This window comes from Hippopotamus amphibius, chromosome 5 (genome assembly GCF_030028045.1).
Source record: "Hippopotamus amphibius kiboko isolate mHipAmp2 chromosome 5, mHipAmp2.hap2, whole genome shotgun sequence".
In the NCBI taxonomy this organism is placed as follows: Eukaryota; Metazoa; Chordata; class Mammalia; order Artiodactyla; family Hippopotamidae; genus Hippopotamus; species Hippopotamus amphibius.
Window position 1 is genome coordinate 105854462 of NC_080190.1, and position 25773 is coordinate 105880234.

General features: G+C 41.5%; 1 protein-coding gene across 2 annotated transcripts in view; it reads left to right on the forward strand.

The window, feature by feature from the left end:
• The window catches only part of PAG1 (phosphoprotein membrane anchor with glycosphingolipid microdomains 1), a 139291-nt gene that overhangs the window by 38150 nt on the left and 75368 nt on the right, over positions 1-25773 (forward strand). Inside the window, exon 2 of one of the 2 annotated variants that reach the window (XM_057735457.1) lies at positions 8096-8165. The exons of the other annotated variant lie outside the window; for it this stretch is intronic. The gene's annotated coding sequence lies outside the window, so the exon portion shown is untranslated. The remainder of the gene's footprint in view (positions 1-8095; positions 8166-25773) is intronic. 2 annotated transcript variants of the gene reach the window in all.

Below are 25773 nucleotides of genomic sequence, written 5' to 3' on the forward strand. Positions count from 1 at the left end.
CTTTGAATTTTGATTCAATTCATCTTTTGTGTTTTTATAACATGCCTTCTTCAATGCAGTGTTTTTCTTTTATAGCCGATGAATTCTTTTCTGATTTCTAAATGTGTAGAAAAGAACTTAGATTTGTGGATAAAAGTACAGCCAATCTTTCCAATACCTGGAGAAATTAATATATTTTCCAGAAAAGTCACCGTATATTGGGAGGGTGCCAGTTGGTATTCAAATGTGAGTCAAGGCAGATGTTTGCCATGTCCAGACCTGTTGAAAGTGCATGTCAGTCCTTCTTTTTTAGCATTTTGGAAAATAATGGCCCAACAGTGATGACATTTGAATATTACTGAATATTCTTCACTAACTGCTTTTTGTGGCTGGAATCCAGAGGGAAAACTCGTAATAAAATTCCCCTAATTAGAAATGAATGGCTCCTAATCTGATGGAGGAAGGATGTAATACAGCCAGACAGGGAAGCTGTGGAGGGAACTTGTGTAAAAGATGCAGTGACAGACCAGCAGATCAAGAGCAACTCAGAGTTTTTACAAGTTTTCAAATGATTCTGGCTTTGTTTTGTTTTTCTTGGAATACGTATCCTTGAAGGTTTGAATTATATACATTTGGTTGGACTCCAGAACTCCAAGGCAGAGCCACGTGTCAGCCAGGACTTAGGAACAGTTAATGAAGTAGAGACCAGAGGTCAAAAGCAAACGGCAGCCTGGGCCACATCACCGGACCCGAAAGGTACCAAAAATGTGGTGTGTCGTGAGCGAGTCCACGACTGTAAGATGATTTTCTAGATCTCTGTTTCCAGCGTCTCTAAGTGTATTCAAAATGTTGAAACATTAAACATGTTGAAACATTAAACGATTCACTGGCAAACAAAAACAACCAATGTTCTCAGCAAGCTGCAGAGACACAGAAGAGTAATTTAAAGAGGAGGAGTCCCGAAGGAGCAAGTGGGGTCAGACGGTACCAGGCCTAGTCCGGGATCTGTCACTGCAGAGACGTCACTGAGCCTTGCCTTGCCTGTGAAAGGAAGCCAGTGAACTAGATGGTTCTCTGGGCTGTGCTGCTCAGACTGGAACGTGCGTGCAGAATGCCTGGGCATCCTGTGAAATTGCACCTCCGCATTTACGAGGTCTGGGGTGGGGCCCCAGGTTTGCCTTTCTGAGGAGCTTCGGGGCAGTGCCGCTGCGGCAGCTGCTGGGGCCACAGACCGCAGGGCGTTCAGCTCGCTCCACGCGATCCCGCGGCCCAGCCTTCCATGAGCGCTGCACCGCTGTGAGCGTGTGATCTTCTGACATGTGAGAAAGACAGGAAGGTTTCAGGAAACATGCCTTCCGTGGTATTAACTGTTCTCATTCTTCGTAATCAGCTTCATCAAAAACCTTTTACGTGCCTAATTATGCATGACAATTTCACATGCTTTACAAAAAGAACTAACTCAGTTTGGCCCTTGCCTTATCAGACTTGACAACCTCAGACAGCTGGAGAAATATGCATAGAGACAGTAATAAATATTGAGGCAGTCATCAATACAGAGTGATGAATATTCATCCATATATAAAACTTATTACAATAAAAAGGTCATGTAGTTAGCATGGGCCGTAAGGTATTTATATTCTTAAAGCTTTTTTCCTATTTAAAATCTGGGAAACTAAAAAGGTTGCCCTGTAATTGTTACTTAAAGACAAGGAGTTTCTGTTTCTGTTTTACAGGTGGGGACTGGGGAAGGGAGGGTCGGTTTCCGAGGCTTCTTTGGTTGTTGTTGTTGTTTCGTTCATTTTGGTTTTCCTAACGTGAAAAGGAATATTTTATCAGCCCCACATGCCTAACCCTGATTACCAAGTGCATGTGTCTTGGCCTGATTTTGTTCATGAATGTCAGCTTTTTCTACCCAAGGGTCTTGAGCCCGACAAGTCAACTTAACACCATCCTTGGGAAGCAGAGAAGGCAGGACCAGATATTGTTATCTCTGAATCGTGAGTGGTTAAGTGATACAGGGAAGGAAGCTGGTGTGTCCAAAGGGTCATAGTCATTAACTCAACACAGGAAGGTTTGGACTCCATTCTGTTTCTTCTGTACACTCGCTAAATAAATTACTCATCCGAGGTCTCGGCTGCCTTGGTGGAGGAAGGGATCCGGCGAGGGGCCATTGCCAGCATTTTCTTCCGACAACGGAACAAACTCTGTTCCTGGCAGGCCACCCGCCTACTGGAGATTGCATTCAGCTCCCCGTGGTGATGAGCAGGTTTGTTATAACTTATCACAGTTTAGCAGAGTGATGCCAGATTGACTCTGGTCATTGATTTCTTCTAGCTGAGAAACAGCTGAAAGAATTATCACAGAGCTAGAACGTGGTCACATCTCACCAAGGATGTCTGTGTCAAAAATTTAGTATAATGGGATTAGAAACCATTGGTTTATACTTTCTTGATTCAAGTAATGCAATATTTAGCCGTGCCTATGTATATGCTTAGGGATGCAGAGGTGCAGAGAAACTATATCTGGCCACACTCGGGCAACAGCTGTGTGTTATCCAGAATGATGTGAGTGAGGCGTTGCTTTGGCGTCAGGTACCCTTGAGTTTGAAACTTGGCTCCACCACTCACGGGCTGTCATTTAACCTTTCCAAGCTTCTGTTTCCCCATCTGTAGAGCCAGCATAACAATAGTACAGATCCCATGGAATCCCCACGAGCATCCCATGAGATGAAGATGTATGGAATGTGTAGCACAGGGTCTGCAAGTAGTAAGACTCTGAAGTGGTAATTTTTAGTAGTCATAATAAAACTATTACAAGTGACAGCATCTGAAATCATTTGAGTCTTGAAAGAGAAGAGCCAAAGATTCTAAATTCAGTATTTTCATATTATTTCATGAGTAAGTATCTGCGTGGGCGTTTGTATCTAGGTTAATGAAAATGTCACACTCTGTTTATTAGGAATAAAGCTGTGATTGAAGCAAAGCCTGCCTTAATTATACTCAACTTCATCTTTCATTCTGTAATGTCTTATACAAATGTTTCTCTTGTTTTGTAAAATTAACTATAAAGAGTGAAGGCAAGTCTGCTCATATTAAAGAAGATGTGAAAACCCTGAGTAATTATTAGAGCAGGAAGCTAAACCTTTAAAAAGCCACAATGGCAATACTATATATTTTGCATTAGTGCCCAGTAATAGATCTCTGTGGGCACAGGAAACCATGCAGGCTAGATCCAGGGCACTGAGTATCTGGTTTCCCCCTCAAAGGCAAATGAGAGCAAGGGGGTGCGGTATCTGGAACTTGGTCTCAGGAAGTGAGGGGATGCCATTTGCTACAGACAGGGGAGGAATGTGGGTGAGGTGCTGGGGGCGGGGGGGCATCAGTAAATAGAATCCAAAGCCTGCCAACGATGTATTGTAAGGCTGCAAGGCAGGACTGTGCAAGGGCAGGAGGCAGCTGAATAGAAACCCAAGAAGCCAAAAAGAGCCGTTTAAAGTGGAGGAGGGGAAGCCCAGCGCCAGGGAAGTCCCTAACCTCAGAAACCCTTTCAATAGCACCTTTTTATAGAGTGCCTGGGGCTTCTGGGCAAGTGGAGGCTCACACGGAAGCCAGTTCTTCCCCAAATTTAGTGTGCATGTGGGTGACCTGTTAAAATGTAGCTTCTGATGCAGTAGGGCTGAGATTCTGCGTTTCATGCAAGTCCGCAGGTGTTGCTGATGCTGCTGTTTCAGGGACTGCACTTGGAGCAGCAAGGGTTTAACCCACCCTCTCTCCAGGCCTCCCATTCTTTGGTCGCCATCCCTTTCTAGTCAACCCTCCCCTGCACTTGAACTCCAGCCATTCTTGCACTCCACCAGCACCTGCGATCCATCGATCCCGCTGATTTCCACCGTCTGTCACCCCCTCCGCTCTCCTTTCCCAGTTACTCAGCTTAGATCCCATGATCTCTCTCTGTAACACTCCTTTGCACACACCTTCAAGTGCGTTGCTTCTTTCTCTCTTTCCTCGTTACACTTATGGGCGTAACTCATTGCTCTACATACCCCACGTCTTCACCTGTGCTGTGACATGGCTGAAAGAACATACACCGCTGTGCTAGTAGGTCTCACTTTCATCTCCGTGGGCCCCTCAGGCTGCTCGTTCCTTGTCCATTTACTCTTTCCTTCTCCTGGAGGACTTCTTCCTCCTCCCTGCTCTCCTATCAAACCTCCACTACTTCCTTCCCCATCCTTAGTCTCAGCTGATAACCTTGCTTCCACTTTTCTTCTTCGTATCGTGACTTAGGAAAAACTTCCTCCTGTTTCCTCTACTGGATGTACGTGGGGCCAGGCCTTTCCTTCGCTGGCCATGGGAGCACTGGGCATGCTCTGATGCATCGTGCATCACAGTGGTCCCATCCGTGGGCCTGGGGTGACCAGCCCCACTCTGACTTGCCTTCCCACCGCTCTCCAGGGGGTGCACATTTGGCCACTTATGGTACCCCCCCTCCCCCCCAGCACTTCTTACTTCCCCACCCAGCCCCTCCCACCCTCATCCAGCCCCACCCACCCTCACCTAGCCCCTCCCACCCCTCACCTAGCCCCTCCCACCTCCCCACGCAGCCCCTCCCACCCCGTTGGGCAGCCCCTCCCACCACCTTCAGGGCTCTACTCAACCTCATTTTCCCCCTGAGGTCTTTCCCAACTCCCTACTTAAAGTGGCCTACCCCAGGGCAGTACCCAGCTCCAAACTGGCTTCAGTTCTTTTCTTCAGTGGTGATCATAGCTTTCCCAGATGGCTGGTTTGTCTCCCACCTGCATCAGAATGCACCGGAGGGCCGGGAATTGTGTGTCTCTGTCAGTACTGAAACCCCACCTAGAACAGTGGGCAGCACATGAAGACGTCTCTTATTTTTTTATTTTTTTTTTATTTTTTGGGGGGTACACCAAGTTCAATCATCTGTTTTTATACACATATCCCCATATTCCCTCCCTCCCTCAACTCCCCCCCCACCTTCCCTCGAGTCCCCCCCACCCTCCCCATCCCAGTCCTCTAAGGCATCTTCCATCCTCGGAGTTGGACTCCCTTTGTTATACAACAACTTCCCACTGGCTATCTATTTAACAGTTGGTACTGTATATATGTCTGTGCTACTCTCTCGCTTCGAGACGTCTCTTAAATAAAATATTTGATATTAGAGTGGAAGATGTGATTAAATTAGAACAGAGTCATAAAAAGCCAATTAGTAAAAACTACATACCAACATATGTTTTCATAAAGCCACTCTGGTCCATTTGAATTGACACAGCTACCTATTTTGGGACCCTTTTGGACCTGACTGTGCTGAATGTAATAGAAATCATTGAGCCTGTCAGGTCCTTGGGGATCAGGAGGGAAAATGACTTAACATCGAATTCTATCCAGGAATCCCTATCCCTTCCTTCCCTCTTTAACTGCTCTCAGGGAGCTAAGTAGGTAAGTCAGGATTTAACCCACCCATCTGCTCTGGGCTGCGGGGCTTGGTATCTTCATATGGGATGTGGACAAAGAGCTGTAACTGGTTAGCACTTAACAGCAATTCCTTAGGCCAAAAGCCTACTTCCCTGGGAGTTTAGGAAAGGTGCTATTTCGAGCATGCATGCGACTCCATTTGGGTCTACACTTATGGACAACTATGTGGCTTTCAGATGATAAAAGAAATAGCCTATGAAGTCACAAATGGAGGTACCACCTTGAGAATGTAAAGTGCTGCTCATTTCCGAAGTTAGGCGGTTGGTCCTTTGAAATTGAAAGAAACGCATCTCAATGTCTATGTGAAGTTCTAGAAATACTTTTATTTTATTCTGAAAAGTTTTGCTTTTAATAACATCGTCAGCATAAATGATTGCTTCACCCGGTTTTAAGCAAGCTTGGATTTAGGAAGAGAAAGCACAGAGTGCCCTGTGAGTATTAAATAAGATGACCCCGCACAGAGCCAGGAATACAGTAATACCCGTGCTTTCCTCCCTCTCTCCTCCCCGATCTGTGCCTTTTCTGATGGTCCGCATGCAAACTGTTGCCTTTTTGCATAATGTGGCAGTTAGGATATAAATAGTATTCTGTTTTAGTAAGTCATCATTTATTTACGACCAGTGATTCCCAACCGGGGAATGATTTTGCCCTTCATGGGACATTTGTCAAGATCTGGAGACATTTTCAGTGATCACGATTCTGGAGTGGAGGAATGCTAACTCTTCAAAACAAAGAATTGTACAGACTCCGATACCAGCACTCTGTACTTCACACGGGTGTTTACAGTTTATTTCTTCACTGGACGCTAAACAAAAGAAGATTCAGAAGGATGTGGCAGGCTGAGGACCCAAGTTGGGACAAGTGGGTGGACCCACCTATGGTAGAAGCACACTGGGAATGGTTTCCGGCTTACAGACAAATGCTGCATTAGATACTCATGTCTACGTTCATTGTTTAGCCTCTAAAAAAACAAAGCAAACAGTGTGGCAGAGGCATGGAGAAGTCCAGCTCCGGATGGGAGGTGAGGATGATGAGACGTGGCGGGCGGGCGCGCAGGCACCAGGGCGGGAGCTCGCTTGAGTTTTATCCCAAAAGCTACCGAGAGCTGTACATACGGGACCTCCTGCTCTTTTCTGTACCCTATGCACAGCCTATACGTAGTTGTATTATTAGTTGTGCCTCTCTCTGTCACATATGTTGGTAACTTGGTTTCCTCAGCTGGGCCTCTTCATCTTTGCTTTTGTATGTAGCACAGAGGTTTATCAGTAGTATTTATCTCAAAATAGTTATTTCTTTGGCAGTTGTTCAGAGCTTGAAATGCATCGTTCTGGTTTCATAAACAGCGGGTTTTCAGGCTGATGTGGAAACCTTCCAGAACTCACAGTGTTGCTAAGCTGTCATGCTTAGTAGTTCAGAATGGGGAATTTCCCACAAAAGGGCAAAGAGGAGAGAATTTCCATTGCCTTTCTTCGTTGAGTGCGGACTCTTGGCAAATGTGATCTTTACCCTTTTCCTCCTGACCTGACGTGTAACTCTCCCTCACCTTCTACTGAACCTTTCTCTTGCAGTTCCCAACCAGGAGGCTCCCAGCCAGGTGGGGTGAGGGCTGAGGAGCTCTCGTCTTGCTGGCCTCTGGAGAGCCTGACGTGGCAGGTCATGGAGGGACCACCACCTTGCTTGCTGTCAACTTACTATTTCTCTTTGATCTTTCTAGGATTGCCTTGCATTTCATTTCTTTCTAAGAAACAGCTCTTTCTTTTCTCTTTTAAACTCTTACCAAAAAGAAAAAAATATTGCTTTGGTTTACTTCAGTGGATATTTTTTTCTGAGAATATTCAATCTAGTTACTGGGTCATTCTTTCACTCCCAATGCTTTTTACTTCCACTCGGCATACTTTAAGATGCCTTCTTAGATTCTACAGTCTACAAAAACAGAATATTCGATTTGAGATTACATTCCTCAAACGTGAATCACACATCCTCTTGGAGGAAGTGATCTTTGTTAAGTGATAGAGTTTTATCTTAACTATAGGAAACCATGCTAACAAAAATATAGCATGTTTCAAGATGAAGACATAAAATATTATGGCGAAATCTGTTCTAACAATTATCAAATGATTTGTGCAATTTTGTTCCAGCCGTCTTTGTTCTGATAAGGCTGTCATCTTCTTGAGGCATGCAGCCGTTTTTGTTTCTGTTTCAATCCGTAAGCACCTTGCAGTACTGGAAGGGTGCACGTGTGTGGTGTGCGGTGCTAACCCGTAGTTACCTTACCGTCAGTGTCTGTGAGAAGAGGTAGAATGAAGCAATGAGTAAAAAGCAAAGCATGGACATAATTATTCATCATTGAGAGCACATGTGATTAATGGCATCGTTTTTGCTTTCCTACTGATATAAAATTTGTGATCGTATATAGGTCTGTGGATATTGGAAGAGCAAGTTTTAACTTTTGTTCTTCAACATTATTTTTTATCATACTGAAGGTTAATTAAATCATTATTTCTCACTTTCTTTATCGCTCAGAACTTTCACAGGTAAGTGAAAAGATCATCATTTTACTCTTAGTTACTGCAGTTTTAATCCAGTTCAGAGTTGTGAAATTGTTTCCTGTTGTGTTTCCTTTCCAGAAAACACGAGGTCATTCTCTTATTTCGACAGTTGAGTGCAGCTTCAGAGCTGGGAGAGAGTGATTGCAAGGTATTCGGTTATCTGGTTTATTCTACATTGTCCATGCTTGCTTTCAGCTTAACTTTGTACAGGCATCAGGGGTGTATTTGGGGACTGAGTTGTGGGACTGCAGACACACAGCTTTGAAGCTGAAAAATCTCAAGGGTATTAGCTAATCCAATTTTGAATCTAGCACCGTGGGGCTTCTGCCACAGCCACCGAGATACCACTGGCCATGCTTCCTACAACATGGTGTTTCTCTTTGGTCAGTGATGTGCAGTGAGCCTGGCTGTTCCTTGTAATGCCTGTGTGAGATTAGGCAAAATGCCTACCCTCCCTCAAGCTCTTTCCTCATCTTTGAGATGGCGACTATAATCGGATAGCCTGATGGGTTTCCAGTTCCAAGCAGTGCTCCCCATCACCACCATCACCAACCAAAAATACATGAGGCTGCGTTTTGCTGTTATCGTTACTAGTGGTATTAGTCATCTCATTTAGCGCTGATAGTAAAGTTACATAAAAATTCATCCATGACTTTAGGTCATCTTTGAACAGAGCCAAAACCAGAAAAAAAAGTCAGCCAACCTAAACGAACGATGTTAGCACAAAGGCATTCTTTATTTGAAGTTAGCAGTTAGTTTGCTACATGGCTATCCATTTTTCTACTGAATCCTGGACTTTGAAGTGCTATGCCCACCCATTGAAAAGATTTACCAACCTCAAGCACTGTGACCTGACTGACCCCTATCTATCATACATCATTATCCAATTCCTCTTACAGGCCAGAGAAGAAAGAGTACATCTGGCCTGAATGTTCCTGATCTCTTCACAGAAGGAATCTTGTAAAATAGGCCACTGTCTTTCAATCACATCTTTCCTTTAACTTGTTGAGAAGTTCTTTCTCTTGCCGGAGAAACCCTTTCCTCTTAGGAGAGCAGGGAGCTGTTTCAGGGTCATTTGGGTTCCCCTCAGAGGTCTTTCTAAATACAACCACAGATCCTGGAAAACAGCCTGTTTTTTGTTAGTTAACTTCGACTTGAGAGTCAGTGCATTAACAGCTTTAATTATCCATGCTCCAAAAATGCCTTCCTCTGATCTCCCAACATTTGACAAGAATCTCGAATCAGGGATTAAACATCGTTTTGTCGGATGCACTTCCAGTTCCATAAGAGCTGCTTGCCTTACACATTTTATTTGTGGGCCTGAAATATAGAGCATTTTCTAGTTAGGGGCATTAAGATTTAACTCAAGAACTTATATGTTACATTTTAGAGTAAGAATTTATAAGTTATATTTTAGAATACGGCTCAGATGTTCCTGTAGTAGAATCACACAGCCTTCTCAAGTTTCTAGAAAGCACTGTATTAGGTGCTTTTTTTGTATGTGGCAGATTGCTTCAATCTTAGTATGAGAATCTTTTTCTACCTTTTAAAGAAAATTTGGCTCTCTGCCAAATTCCTGACCCCAGCATTTGGTTATCATCATTTATATATCCCAAGCAGCTCTCAAAATTAATCTGTATACAGTGAAACCTTCTTCCCCATCCCCCTTACTCATCTTCTACTCAAAACTGATTCCTTCTCCTGGAATCAATATTTTAATTAAAGGCATCCCTCTCGACCTCGTAACTCAAGCCAGAAATCTCCATCCTGACATTGCTTCACCCTTTGCATTCAGTTCACACTGGATTCTCGATTTAAGATAACTTGTGAAAGTTCCCCAAACAGTGACTGGTGCTCGGTGAGGTCAAATATTAATTGCCAGCTGTCACAAATGTTAATTGTAAATATCTTTCCAGCCTTCCTCTCCTCTGACTCCCATGGCACCACATGAGTTCTGGGCCTCATCAGCTCCGTACCAGTTGCTGGAGATAACTAGTATAGCTCTCTTCCACAGACTGTCTCCACTCTAGGTACTCTGCTCCCCAGTGTATAAGGTGATTTCCCACTCAGTGACCTCTGTGCGCCCTGGTAACCTTGAGAAGAGACCCAAACACCTTGGTGTGGACCTCCACAGTCAGCTTGTGCGCCTCTCCAGCACACTGTCTGCCTTCCCCTGCTTCGCCGTCTGTGCTTCATTAAGACTGAATTTCTTGGGATGTTCCAACACATGTTTTATTCAGGCAGACACATTTTTTTCCTTGATAAATTTCAGTACATCCTTCAAGGTCCACCTCAATTTCCATCTCCTCTGAGAAGCTCTCCCTGATTCCCCCATGTGTACTGGGCACCCACAGTGCCTCAGTTGTATCTCTCATCATGCTGTACTTAATTATCCACTTATATGTCTGAGCCTCTTATGGCCACTAAGCTTGAGGGTAAGATTCAGATCTTATCATGTTTGTGTCTACAACATCTCATAGATGCCTTGCACATAGTAGCACACAGTAGATGCTCTAATTTCTTTAAATGAGTGCATCTCTGACACGGTAATAAAAAGGAAGATAGTATTTTGTAAAAAGTTACCTCAAGCTGTGCTTATTCCCTAAGTCCAAGCGTTTTTCTCAACAATAATGTTTTGCTTTTCTACTTGCCTTTTAGTATCCCTGCATTAAAGAAGAGCTGCTAAAACCAGTTTACAGCTCCTTTCCCTCTTCTGCTGCTGTCAGTACTAAAATGGTAGCTAGGTATTTTTGGAACCTGTAGCTGTGTATCATTTCCACTTGGAAGTAGATTTAGTCAATATCATCACCAGTTTGGGTGATGATAGTAGTTACTTGTATGATGTTTGAATTTGAGATTCAAAATTTAAGTTACCCCAACCCATTTTCAGGCTTCTCATGTGCCCATGTCTTGGAAGTATGTTTCAGATTTCCAGAGTTGTTCTTTCCACTTACCAGAGAGACGAGCGATGAGAACAGCATCTGCTGACACAGGAGCCCTAATCCAAAGCAACACGGCCGCAGTTAACACAATTAGCAATGAACTGCATCTTTGAGGAGCTAGGGAAACATAATGGGATTCATTTTTAATTCCCACCAATTCTGAGCAAGAAAGCAAAAGCCTTTGGCTCTCCAGAGTGGCTTTGTAATTAAAGGTTACCACAGGCCTGTCAGAACTTTTAACAGCTGTCTCCACTGTGAAAATAGGCTTAGGTTGTAAGGTGATTGCAGAACTGAGGAAATGATGACTTCAGGCAGCTTTTGTCTCTCATATGAACTTTGGCTCGCAAAGATGAGGTTAATTTCTGTGTACACTATTCGTTTTGTTTTTCAAATCAATTTTAACAGCAACCTGCAGGTATCCTGAAAAAAAAGTTCAAGAGCAGTAAGAAAGAATTGATATATGTTACGGTGTATATCTTAGCTATCTGTAGGCCAGTAGTCAACAAAATACTTTGCAATCAATCTAATTAATCCTCTCCCTCCCTTTTATTTTTTTTGGTATCCTGCCTTGGATTTATTGCATGTGTGTTTTCTGAATTATAAAAGCAGTATACATGTTAACTACAGTGTATTGGAAGATACAAAACTCCCAAGGAAGAAAAAAAGCTTCCCTATGAGGCCATTACCCCCAAAGAACCCTCGTCAGCTTCTTGGTTGATACTAGCCTTACAGAGTTTCCCCCAAGCAAGCATACACACTTTTCAGATTCTTATTATGAAAACTTTTGCATACCCGAGAGAATGAATAATACAGTGAGTTCTCATATACTCACTATGTTAGTTCACAGTTTACCAAGATTTTGCCATCGTTGGTTTGTCCATCTCTTTTTTCTCTTTCCCTTCCTCTTTCCTTTTGGAAGTATCATCTAACTACTTTGTAAAGGAAAGGGGAATCCTGATAAACTAAGGGCTGTGGAAGACAGGCATTTGCCTGCCAATTTTGTATACCTTCACCCACCTTTTACTTAGGAAGCAAAAAAGTATGGTTTTACATTTCGTATTGTATTGTACTTGGGGGCTAAGTAGCCTTAAAGCTCAGGTCTATCCCATGCTAGATGGGTATTGATTTTTCCTCTTAAATCAATGTTTCCCTAGAGCATAGTTTTATTTATTCATAAAGCCAAGATGATGTCTGACAGGAGTGATGGCAGTGTAAATCTGTGATGCAGGCACAATACGAAGAGCTCTTGTAAGACTCAAAAATCAATGATGCTAGAGGGTTACTTCATAAGCCTGAGAAAGTGCATTTGCTGTGCTTCCAAGTGTAAAGGGAGAATTTCAGCCTATGGTTAAGTTTCATTCCTCTGTTTTCTAGGCCACTTTTCAAATGGACCTAAATGAAGTACAGTTGACCCTTGGATAACATGTTTGAACTGTGCAGATTCACATATACGTGGATTTTTTCCAATAGTAAATACTATATATAGTGCTAAATGATCCGTGGTTGGTTGAATCCATGGAAGCAGAACTGTCTGTGCAGAGCAACCGTGGTTACAGAGGGCCCACTGTAAATTATACACAGATTTTCAACTGTGTGGAGGGTTGGCACCCCTAGCCCCACATTGGTCAAGGGTCAACTGTGTAGCATCAGACTGGACAGAACCAAGCTGCAGTGATCATCCTTTGTTGACAGCGAATCTGTCGACTTACTCGCACAAGCTATGCTGGCCCTGTTGGTCTTAACACTGCAGTTTTGCCTCGTGATGCAGAATATAATACATCCTGAAAGTATTCGCTTTTTGTCAATATATGTGTGTGTGTTTTCTGTTTTCTTTTAAAAGTTTTGAACATATGAAAATTACTGTTAGAATTTTTTAACTTAAATATGTCTCAGATAGTTTCCCCAACCTCAACTGATTTTTCTAGTGGTTAAAAATGCATCTAATGGCTAGAATGTCACCATCTGGAACTTTAAATATCAGTTTTCTATTAGCTGTCTGATCTTAGCAAGGTAGAACTTGGTTGGGGAGTCAGATGGCCTAGACACTAGTTTCATTATTTATTCCTGGCTTCTGCATGACCCAAGGTGAGTTCCTGAACTTCTCTAGGACTGTTTAGGATTATATCGTTTTGATGTTTTCATTTAAATAAAGGTGAGTGAGGGTGTGTGAAATTGGCAGGCATTCACTTGGCTTGCATAATTTTCTGTGTATCAGGACTTTTTTTTTTTTCTTTTGAAAGTGACTAGTTGATATTAAAAAAAAAAAGGAGGGAGGAAATGAAAGAACAGAAAAGGGACAGATGAAGTGGGGATTATTTCTTCATGAAGATTAAAGTTTCTTCCAGTTTTAAAGGTCCGTGGTTTTCTGTGAAAAGAAAAGATTTCAGACAATTAGCTCAGCTACCAGTCGTCACAACTTTCCTTAGAACCTTCGGAGCCGTCGAGGACACACCTTGAGTTTAGAGTCAAGGATCTCCAGCACCTGCTACTGAGAGCAGCTGGGGGCTCCCGCCAGGTCTGGGGCTCCCTGAGGACCCCAGTCCCTCACTAGAGGTTTGGGAGGAGACACTGCAATACTGTCCCTTTGGGTCTCAGCTGTTTCCTCTCTCCTGGTAGCTCTCCTGAGAGCTCCTCAGAGGAGGGTTCTGGGAATTAGAAGGGAAGGATATAAACACTGTTCACTGAAGCAGCTGTTCACTTCTGGTCCCATTTGCCTCCCTTTGCCTCACAGATGCAGACATTGTAGCAACCTGGTGGCACGTCAGTGTTTCAGGGTCTTTCCCGTTACGCCCCAGGAACACTACTGTTCATTTCATGAATGGAGGTCTAACTTGGCGAAAATGGGAAGATTCTAAGAGCTGTTTTTTGGAGTCGTGGGCTGAGATTCAGCTTCAGCAGAAACCCGAGTTACCTAGTGTTGAGGGACACACCAGAGGAGCTGTCTGAAGAGAGACTTGGCTGTTTGGAATCTAACCATTATATTAAGGTTATTTGTTATGTTTTCTAAGCAGTTTTAGCTGCATCCTCCAAAGTCTTAACATTCCTCGCGTATGCTTGGCTTTATACTCTTTAATACTCCCTTTTTGCTCTGTTTTTTTAATCAGCTTCCACTCTAGGAAGCTGATTAGGAAAGGAGAATGTTCCTTGACCCTGTGTTCCTTTAGAGGCCCCCTGAGCTCACCACATCAACCCTGGTCATCAGTGGAGGGACCCATGTTACTGTTAGACAGCCCTACATCCACATAGTTAACCCCCCTGGGCTTCCCTGGTGGTGCAGTGGTTAAAAATCCACCTGCCTATGCAGAGGATGCAGGTTCGAGCCCTGGTCCGGGAAGATCCCACATGCCGAAGAGCAACTAAGCCCGTGCTTCACAACTGCTGAGCCCACGCTCTACAGCCCTCAAGTCACAGCTATTGAGTCCACGTGCCGCAACTACTAGAGCCTGTGCGCCTAGAGCCCATGCTCTGCCACAAGAGAAGCCACCACACTGAGAAGCCCTTGCACTGCAATGAAGAGTAGCCCCCGCTCTCCGCAACTAGAGAATGCCTGCGTGCAGCAACGAAGACCCAATGCAGCCAATAAATAAAAAATTAAATAAATAAATAATTTTTAAAAGTTTAGAGAAAAGAAAAAGAAACTGGCCATCTGTTAAAAAAAAAAAGTTAACACGATAATTTTGAATGGTGGACTTCTGAGATCAACCATACTTACTTCTCTGGAGGTGCCTCCCTCATCTCTGCAGGCTTCGGGCAAGCTATTCTGATGGCCTGTCTCTGATGGTTTTAACTATAGAGAATCACAAAATGGTGGGGAAAAATAAAATAACTAAAACGTTTCCTATAACATCATGTAGGGGGAGAACCAAAAAGTTGGGGATTCTGTGAAAATGAATGCTGTTTCCTATGGAACAGCCAGAAAATGTGAACACTCAAAAGTGCCAAGCCAGGGTTTGCCATTTCATGATCATGGTGCTTTGTCGTTGCCCAGCAGATGCCCCAGAGCACAAAGGTATGCTGTCCAATGTTAATGTCTACAATTTATTTTTCCACATTTGAATATATGTCATTTATAAAATGTGTAGATACGGTTACAGGTATTGTTAGGTAATACAAGTATGTTTGCAGAGGACAAAGGAAGTTTAATTTTTAGTTGATTGTCTTCTTGAATGTCTTCTAAAGAAAGATCTCCTGTTTACTTTAACTGGAGACAAGTTTGCCTCCTGGGCGTATATGTGTGTGGTGTGGGCTGCAAATAGCAACTCGGAATTGCAGCAGAGTGGTGACCATGGGGATGAGGCATGCTTTTATAAGATACCCGAGGCATTGTTAGCTGAGCTGTTGGGAGCGATGGTTGAATTACTGTTGACTGACTTCAAATTGCTTTGTTTTATTATCCCTGTATATAATCTAATAAATATTCTGATATTTGAAAACGTGCCTCAAACACACATAGAAAAGTGATGGAAACCCCTGAATGATGAAACTGGATCACAGCTCTCCAATTTGCCATCTAATTGGAGACAGTTTTTATAGGTTGACAGAATAGAGGATGGTTCCTTCTTGTCATTCACATCTGCACTTAAGTGTTCCCTCCTCAAAAAGGGCTTCCCCAGGCAGCCATGGCTCGGGAAACCCTCACAACTCTCTGTCACTCCTTTTTCCTTTCCCTGTTTAATTTACTTTCTCTGTCTGGTACTCCAGTGTTAATTGGTCTTTCGTCAGTCTTCACCTACAGGGAGGTCAGCTGAGATTTCATCAGTTTTGTTTGCCTCGTGTCCTCAGTGCCTAGAGCAGTGCCCAGCATTGAATACGCACTTGAAGGTTCTTCCCGTTCGCCTGCTTTCCTCTGTGGATCTTCCCTTCTTCCCATCTCTGAGGCCATTTCACCATCACTGCCTGGAGTCAGGCCTTCCTGTCTCCTCCCCTTGCTACGGGGTCCATTCTGCGTTTCTCTCATTAACCAGCAGTTCCTTTCTGGTGGTGGCATTTGATTGGCAGGCACAATGATAACACGTCGACTGTCTGTTACCATGGTAGGCATTTGAGGAAAGTGGTTCCTATCAAATTTTCCAACCACAAGGTAGCTATATATAAAATAAACAGCAAGGACTTACTGTACAGCACAGGGAACTATATTCAGTATCTTGTAATGTAACCTATAATGGAAAATAATCTGAAAAAGAATATATATATGTATAACTGAATCACTTTGCTGTACACTTGAAACCAGCACAACATTGTAAATCAGCTATACTCCAGTTAATTAAAAAATCCCAATTATAGAGGGTATGGGGAGCTTCCAGGTTGAGCTGGGATGCTCCTGGGTGTGGGACTCTCCCAGACATCACCTTATGTATCTTTTCATCTGGTTGTTAATATGTATCCTTTATCATATCCTTTAATAAATTGGGAAATGTTAAAAAAAAAAAGATTCTGAAAGAGAAAGATACAAGTTTTAAGACTTACCCATACACTGGTATTACTCCTAAGGGTCAGTTGGATAGAATGTTCTCCTTTGATGGTAGACTCAAGAAATGGCTAATGGCCTGCTGTGGCTCCTGTTTTTTAAGGAATTGTAAAAATCCTTTAATTTACCCCTGTGAATACCTCTGTCAGAAGGAAGACTTTTCTTTTTTTAGAAACACTCCACCTCTCATTTCTCAACTCTAGCCAGGAAGCCTTATCCTGTTATGTCTGGGAATATGGTTACTAGATTTTTCTACTAATGGCTGTATTTTACATGATAATGAATCAGTCTTTTCTACAAGTCTGCTTCACTTATGCAATACAGATATAAATTGAAACCGGTATGAATCATACTATTCTTTCAGGGAGCAGAGAAGCTGCTGTAGAGCCTGACTACAATTTTATGGGCCCTTATGTCAAGTTAACCAAGGAAATGTTGGTTCTGTGGTCATCAAAGATAAGTTTATTGGACAGTCTTAGGGAAACAGAAACAGCTTTTGAATTCCTGGCTTTGGCTACTTACTTCCTAATTTAGGAAGGTCAACTCATTTTCGACCATCTTTTATACTTTGAAGTAATAACCTCTTGTGCATTAGTGACCTGAAAGCATTAATGACATTACTGCCCACTGATTTTCAATAATATGGAAAAGGTATTCCAAATTGGTTTTGGCTCTCAGCAAGGAAAAAGGCAGAAAATTAAATTAGGAGGATATAGCAAAAGCCTTTTGTAATGCCACAGAGTCTCTCAAAATCTAATCCTTGGTAGACATTTATTTTGTTCTGGAAAGAATAGGTTTCTGTCCCAAGAGAACCTAAAACATCTTTCAATTATAAGAGATGGATTATAGCCTATGAATGAAATAGTGGGAATTCTCTGTTCTTAATTTGTCATCAGCTTGCTATGATTTACCTAAAAAAAGAAAAAAAAAAATCAACCTGTAAGAAAAACATTCTGATACTGCTGTGTCCTTTGACCTATTAGAGTTAACTCTGCAGATTAATTGGAAGATAAAAGTCCATGGAATTCTGAATTTCTATTTTTTTTAGAATTCCATGTTTTCAAATTTCATCTCCTACTACTTTGCCTTACATATGTTCTTCCTGGGTGAGCTCATCCATTCCCAGGACTTTATTTGTTGTCTGACTCAGGGCTTAGCAAACTATGACCTGCAGCCCAGTACAGTCTGGCACCTGTTTTTATAAATAAAGTTTTATTGGAACATAGGCACGCTCATTCTATGCTATCTTGTGACTGCTTTTGTGCTCCAATGGCAGAAGTGAGGGGTTGGGATAGATTGTGAGGCCTGCAAAGCCTAAAGTATTTGGCCCGTTACAGAAAATGTTTGCATATCCTGATCTTACTCACTACTCTCAGCCTTTCTCCTAAGATCTTAATTCCTAGTGTAACCACCCACCAGATTTCCTTACCTCCGTGCCCCACATCGGCCTTAAAAATCAACATTTACCAAACTAAATCCTTTCTGTGTTTATTTTCCACCATCATCAGTTCCTTCTTCTGGTTTCCGGTCCCAGTTAATGGTACCACCACATGCCCAAGGTGCTTCCTTCCTTTATATTTCTCATGCCTGATCTGTCACCAAGGCCTGTCCGTCAACCATCCAAAGTACATGAATGCCTTGAAGATAGTAATCTAGGCTTTTAAGTAACCGATTCTTTATCATTCTTGTATTCTCAGGCCCCAACTGCATTCAATCAGAAATTCCTTTTAACAGCCCCTTAGAAGTTGCCATAAAGCATATTCAACAAGAAATAACTGTTAGTATGTCTTCATCAAATAAACCATGGAGACATTGGTCCATGTCTTAACTTTAGATACTGCCTCGCAAGTAAGAATTTACGAATGCTAGGAAGTCAGAATATTGTAAAATTTGTAATGTTATGATTCAAACCCACAGAAGAGAGCATGACCGTTTGATTTATTGAGTTGTCATTTTAAAACTATTCATCATTGATGTTTTAAAATTAAACCTCTGTTCTGTATGTAGGGCCTCATTGGCCAGGGCGTGAGGAGTTAAAATTCCAACGTTAGGTTATCATTTTTTCTGATTCAGCCAGAGAACATTTTCAGATAACAAATGGATTTCCATCCTTTTCAGTATCACTTGGATATTATTGTAAAGCTCATGATATTATTAACTCTGCATCATCTTTTATGAATTTAAAATTATTCTACAATAACTAATGAAGAGCAGAGTAAAAATAAATAAACTTTGAAACGCAAAGGGATTAGTGGGGATAATAAATATCCACTCAGTGTCTTAGCATTTTTGATCTCGGCATTTGTTTTATCCAGTAAATATTTTCATAGTACTTTAACTTTAGTCTCCCGTTTGAGAAATTATGCAGGGGCAGCCTTTGTTTTCAAGAACAGGAGAGATGTTTATAGCATTTAGGTCAAAAGCAAAGGTCATAAATTAATTCAGATCGCCTGAGCAAAGACATTAGCCTTTGTGTAACATAAGGATTTGGGTTTGTTTACACAAAATAATCCCAAGAGTAATAGATTCCCATGCTCAACAGGGGGATCGTAAAGATTAATATTTTTCTTTGGTTAATGATTATGTAATACGTTAATAAGCTTCACTGAATACTTTTAATTGTAGACTTTCGAAGCTATCTTTTGATCAGACGTGTAAAGAAATGACGTAGCTCAGTTACTGTCAGTTAAGGGTGATTTTACAATATGATATGGAGAAAAATGCCATCTACCATCAGACTTCAAAATAGCTGAAATAGAGAAAAAAAGTGAGTGGTGAAGGACATCAAGCTAAAATATTGTTCCAGTGCCCCGTTGGTCATGTCACCTCCTACAGTGGAGGTGGCTGCTGCTGGCACTGTTACTAGGTCACTGGTCCATCTATTGGGGGTACTGGTGCCCCCAGCAGACCTCCCACCTAAGCTGGAGGCTGGCACATAAAGTCTCGCTACAGAGTCTCACGTAAGAATCACTTTCAAGTCTTTAGTGAATAGGTTTTAGCAGGTTGATTGTCCCATCCAGTGACATTTTTCTAAGAACTAGACATTTGCGGGCAGAACAAAGAGAGACTTCCATTAGAAGTGCAGCTCTAATGGAGATTCTGTAGCTTTAGATGAGTCCCTTAACCCCTCTCCATATTTAACTGGGAATAATGATCCCTACTTTGTAAAAGTTGTAAAGGGTGGGAATGATGCTTGCAAAGCACCTGGCAGGTGGTAGATGCTTAGGAAACTGTGGTGTCGTGGTTGTTGATGTTATAATAATAATAAAAATCAGCACTGTATTTGAGATGTTATGCTTGTTAATTATTCAGTATCTCCATTCAGTTTTCTCATGTCGTCCTTGTCACTCACAGGTGCTCCAGTTAGCTGAGTGAAAGAAGTTTAATCTCAGTCTTGAGAAATATAAATGGCTCTTCTCCGATGCTATGTTTCTATCATATGAGAGTGTGACTTCGTGTCATGGAGAAAAATGTGCAAAAGGCACTGTGCAGCCGTTCGTAATGGCATGTTGTTTTAAACATGAAAATTTGAAAACCTCTTGCCTTAACAATAAAGAATGACTAAGGATATAAAAATAAACAAAATTTTATAATTTTTAAATGACATATGCAGACTGTTTTGGATCATGGAAATGCGTATTTGACATATTAACCGAAAATGGTACATAACAGTATTTCTTCGCTGGTGGCAACTTGGTGAATGTTTCTATAAAATTAAAGATCAAGAAAACTTCAAAATGCAATAAATAGGGTTTGTTTTTTTAATAAATTTATTTATTTATTTTATTGGCTGTGTTGGGTCTTTTTTGCTGTGTGCGGACTTTCTTTAGTTGCAGTGAGTGGGGGCTACTCTTCGTTATGGTGCACGGGCTCCTCATTGCCGTGGCTTCTCTTGTGGAGCACGGGCGCTAGAGCACAGTAGTTGCAGCACATGGGCTCAATAGTTGTGGCTCACGGGCTCTAAAGCGCAGGCTCAGTAGTTGCGGTGCGCAGGCTTAGTTGCTTCACGGCATGTGGGGGGATTGAACTCATGTCCCCTGCATTGGCAGGCAGGTTCTTAACCACTGCGCCACCTAGGAAGCCCAATAAATAGGGTTTTAATGTTCATTGGTTTCTTTGCTTTCCACAAAGCTGTTTAACTTGATAAAAATTATGACCTCTTATTAACCTTCATTTACTCATTCTAATGTGACAGTGCATTCAGTGTTCCTAATGACAGGCTTGAAGGTGAACTTTTGGAATATAATTTTTTTGGTAAATTAGGCCTCTTCAGCTGTTTTTATTTTCTTTCTAGGTTGCCAAAATCTTGTGTATGTACGATAAGCTAGAGAAGGTGGGAAGTCTGAACAGAAGTTTTCAATTTTTAATTAATCCCATACCAATAGAGAAATGTATAAATTGCTGTTTCACTCTATAGAAATTTATGTGGCAGTTTGGGACCTGATGGTTTAAAAAAGCTGAAGTCGTTTTTAAAGGGCACCTGACAGTGATTTATATAAATTAGGGTCTCATTTTTCTGTTTCCTCCGATCGCGTCTAACAGGACTCGAATAAGTTCGGGCTCATTTTGCATGAGAGCAGTGCCTGCAAGTACTGTGGATGATGCTGAACTTGGGTTTGTGATATAGTTGGCATCACAGTTACCTACTCAGAGACAGCTGACAGATTGACCCAGAAACATACGCTACATAAGAAATAATGCTGCATTAGTTAAGAGGTTTTTTAAAAAGTATATAGACTGTCTCAAAAAAAAAAAGAAAAAATGTGAGACAAATATCAAGTTACAGTCCTTTAGAGAAAGAAAGAGTGGAGGAAGGAGACAGACAATTAAATTGCGCTTTGGCACTCTTCTCTGCTTGCTGAATTCCAGAAGGTTGATGACTCTTGGAGGCGTGAAGTGTTGGGTTTGTGTTTCATTTGTAATGTGTCCCGGTTCTACTGTGTTCTGCCCGCTTGTCAGCAAGAGTGTGATTGTGAAATCAACACACTGGCTGATTGACTCAGTCACCTGCTTTTCTCCTTTCATTGACTCGGTGGGTTTCTCTATGTCAGGATTGCTGGTTTCTCTGAGTCATATCTGCCTGTCTGTCTTGTCTGTCTGTCTGTCTGTCTGTCTTCCTGCCTGAAAGGAAACCTGCCTTAAATGCAGGTGTCTTTGATTAACTAATTTATGGGCAGAGATAGAGAAAAAGCCATGTGGGTGCCCAGTCTTTTCCGTTCAGGACGCGCAACATGGATCTTCTCTCTCATGTTTTATGACATTTTATGACAGCTGCACTTATGAAGGGGCGATCTCATATTAAAACCGTGTTTTGAGAGCTGCAGGGTGGTACTGGAAACTCAGATCCCAGTGATGTGAGATATGTGAATCCCAAAACTGAATTTCAAAACGGGTCATGTTCTCCAGCAATATTCTCATCACTGTTCCTGTGAACATTTACATCTAAGTTTGTCTCCTTAGATAAATTCTGATTTTGGAACATGAATGAAGTAGACTAATTTATGTGATTAAATTCTCATTCATTTGATAGAGGACTAAATGCTTCATTGAAAAATGCCAAAGGCTATTTTTAATTTGGAATCTCAATTTTAATGGAAACACTATCATTCTAATTGGAGCCCTTGAGGAAACACGTTCTTAATTTCTAAAGCAAATGATTAAGCTGTAGTAATTTTAAGGAAGACTTCCATAGTTTTGTTTTTACAGGAAAAATATTTGCAGATTTCTTTCTGCTTTTATCCAGGTATAAAATAAAAATCCTGTGTTGAACGCATGTGCATGTTGATGGCTGGTCCTGTGTCGAATAGAATGACCTGGGGAGAGACCAGAAGGGCAGGGACCATGTCCATCCTCAGCTGCAACATGGGGTTTGCTGCCTAGTTGGTGCTGAATAACTATTTATTAAATCTCCAAATGACCGATTAAGTCCTGGGAGTCAGCGGTCTGGACTGTAGTACCAGCCCTGCCACTGGTCAAGACCTCTCTAGGCCTCAGTTTCCCTGTTTGTAAAGTGGGCATGAGAGTGTTTGCGCTGTTGTTGTAACAGGAGACAGTGCAAGTCAAAGGAAAAATGTGTGAAATCTTTGAAAACTGGAAAGGGCTTTACATAAGCAATCATTTCTAGAATTATTATCATGTTGCTACGTACTGCTTCTTGGTACCATGCACTAGTTAGTACTAGTGTCCAGTTAGCATTCAGTAAATGCATACTTAAGTAAAAAGAAAAAAAGATTGTGTTTAAACTACTAGGTATAAAATAGATAAGCTACAAGGATGTAATGTACAGCATAGCGAATACAGCCAGTATTTTATAATATTATACAATCTATAAAAATATTGAATCACTGTTGTACATCTAAAACTATTATAATATTGTCAACTGTACTTCAATTAAAAATAAATAAATAAATAAAAATAGACTTGGAAACTTAAAAAAAGTACTAAAACTACAATTGAAGAGAAATTAGTGGTTTAATCACACTAATTGACCCCAAGTTTTTTGAAACACTGTCTTTATTTTGACATAATTGTAAATCATGTATGTATTTAATCTACCTTTGTTATTTCATGGGGGGGTACTCAAAACCATATACTTAGACAACTGAACCGTTATTTCTCAGCAATGTTGCACGTTAATAGCTCTTTAAATATACGTGAAGCTTTTTATGTAAGAGTGAGCAAAGGATAATGGAACCGATAATAGGAAGGTTTAAGATGTGGGTAAATGAAAATTTGGCTTCTGAGAGATTGCCATCACTGCTTTGGAAATTAGATTCAGATATATATCACATAACATTCACTGTTAGTGTGCTGGAAATTTAATGACAGGGTTTTGTTGAAATGAGATCTTTTGGGTTTTGATGAAGAAAGTCAATCAGTATATGCCTTATCTTGTATACTCTCTTCTTGCTGCTCAGTGTGCAGTTAAATCGACTCTGCAGGATCACAGTGTGTCACGTGTATTAATTTTATACTCACCCTGCCTATATTAACTTTATGCTCACACTGCTGATAAGTGACACCACAAATGTGTCAATAAAGTTAGAGCCATTAGCTGGAATCACAAGTATTGTCGTCCTGAGTTTTGTTTTTAATCTTCTCCCTATATATCTTTAATTAGATGATGTATTCATGATTGAACCCATCCAAGTTTATTTCTGCTGTACATTGGGCATTGTGCTGAAGCGCTGGGTGGCAAAGATGTATGAGACATGACCCAAAATTACGTCCAGGCAGGGAGATGGGACACAATCTCACATCGATTTTGAAAGCCATCTAATCAATATATGTGAACTTATATATACGAATGATGCTGGAGCCTTTCATGAAAACCACAATCACGACGCCCCTCTGGCCCTCCCAAGTTCTGAGAAAATTAAGAGAGAGGATAAGATAATTGGCAGATAAGGTTCAGCTATCATCGTTACTACTGGTATAGGCCAGGTCGGAGGGTAGGGTTATTTGTTGTACTGAATGCGAGTGGAACCCCAGAATGAAGCACAAGCCGCAGTAGCTGGGACAGGTCTGTGGGCCAAAAGATCAGATGATGGATAGAGGGTCAGAGGAAAATTCCCAGAGGGCAACCCCATCCCTAAAGGAAGAAGGGAGGAGCTACGTCCAGGGTACCAAGTTTATGCTTCCCCGAATCACCCATTAAATGAGTTACTCCACCTCTCTCCCCTTAAATGAAGAGGTAGAAAGAGCCAGAAGTGTTATCTGCTTGAACTGCTTGATCAGGGGGAAAAGGATTTAACCCCCAGTGCAGGACAGGTAAGGTAATATTTGATGTCAAATGAACTGGGCAGAAAGTAAGGACAGAAGGAAAAGAGCAAGCCTTACTGAGAAGGATGGTCAGGACTTAAAGATAAGGGGAGAAGGGGTAGAACTTTCCAGGCAAGAAGAGTGTCAGCAGAGGCAGGGGAAGGTGAGTTTGTTTTGGAAAGGAGCTAGGCTGCCAGGTCAGGTCACAGAGGTCTGGGAAGTCCCTGCTGCAGGAACTAGGGCGCTCCCTCCTTACCCAGGGAGCTTTCAGAAGTAGGATGCTTGAGTATTTCTTTCTGAATGTGTGGAATAGAGATTTTTTTTTTCTTTATTGCATCCTAGCACATTGAACTCTGAGAATGTTTTCATGTATTTGCATGGTTCTGTCTATAATTTATCTTGGCTAATTGCATTTAACTATAGGCTTTCAAGTATGTATTGAACTTGGTGAGTAATCATCAGATGTCAATAGCAAAGAGTCTGTAATTTTTTGGAGTTGTGTGACCTGTGTAAGGACATGTTGCAGAGAGAAATTATTCCCTCCCTTTCTGTGATAAAAATCTTGTCTGTGGTTATAGGAAAAGCTACCTTTAACGCATACTACTATATGTAAAATAGATAAGCAACAAAGACTTACTCTATAGCACAGGGAGCCCTACTCAATATCCTATAATAACCTATATGGGAAAAGAATCTGAAAAAAGAATGAATAATGTGTATAATTGAATCACTGTACTGTATACCCAAAACGAACACAACATTGTAAATCAACTATACGGCAATAAAATTTTTTTCAAAAAAAGCTACCTTTACAAAAGGTGTAGTTCTGAGATGGTTTTCAAAACCGAAGTCTGTGCGATTGTGTCCGTCTGGGTGGACCCAGTGGAATCCTGCCCAGGGAGCCATGCTCTGATTCAATCAGAAACCAGCAGTCCATCGATTTTTGGAGGCTTTTTCTGTTGTTTACATGATTATAATATACATTTCTCCAAAATAAAGTCCTTAAAAATGGGGCTTCAAGGTAACCGTCAGTTACCAAATTGTTTATTACATAGATTTTGTTATTCCGTGCATTAAATTATGTTTGCTCTAAAACATTACTAAAAAGGAAAAAATCTCTTCAGCACTGCAAGACTCTTAAGATGGGTCTATCCTAAACCCCACACAGCAGTTTTGACTCTTTGCCGAATGCTTTGGGTATGGAATGGTGGGAGGAGAGAAAACCCATTAGGTATTTTGCGTGTCTTCGAAGAGTTTGGAATTTCACTGGGGAGATGTGACAAACATTTGAATGACAGGTGATCAATAGGTAGCGGTGTATGAAGAAGCACCAGGGTGTCTGTTTTAGTCACTCAATGCCTGGACTGTTCAGAAGACTTACTGAACAGTTTGGCAAGCGTTAAAAGTGTTGTGTTCCTTTGCCTGACATCCTGACAAATGCGAGTGTCTTGCCTGATCACAGAGCTCATTGGTTCAGCATAGAACCAATATTACCTTCGGTAGCTAAAGCTTGGTAGTTTTTAAGAGTTTGGTTTTTGGCTATCATTTATCATTTTATCTTACTTCCCTCCTGGCTGTCACGTTTA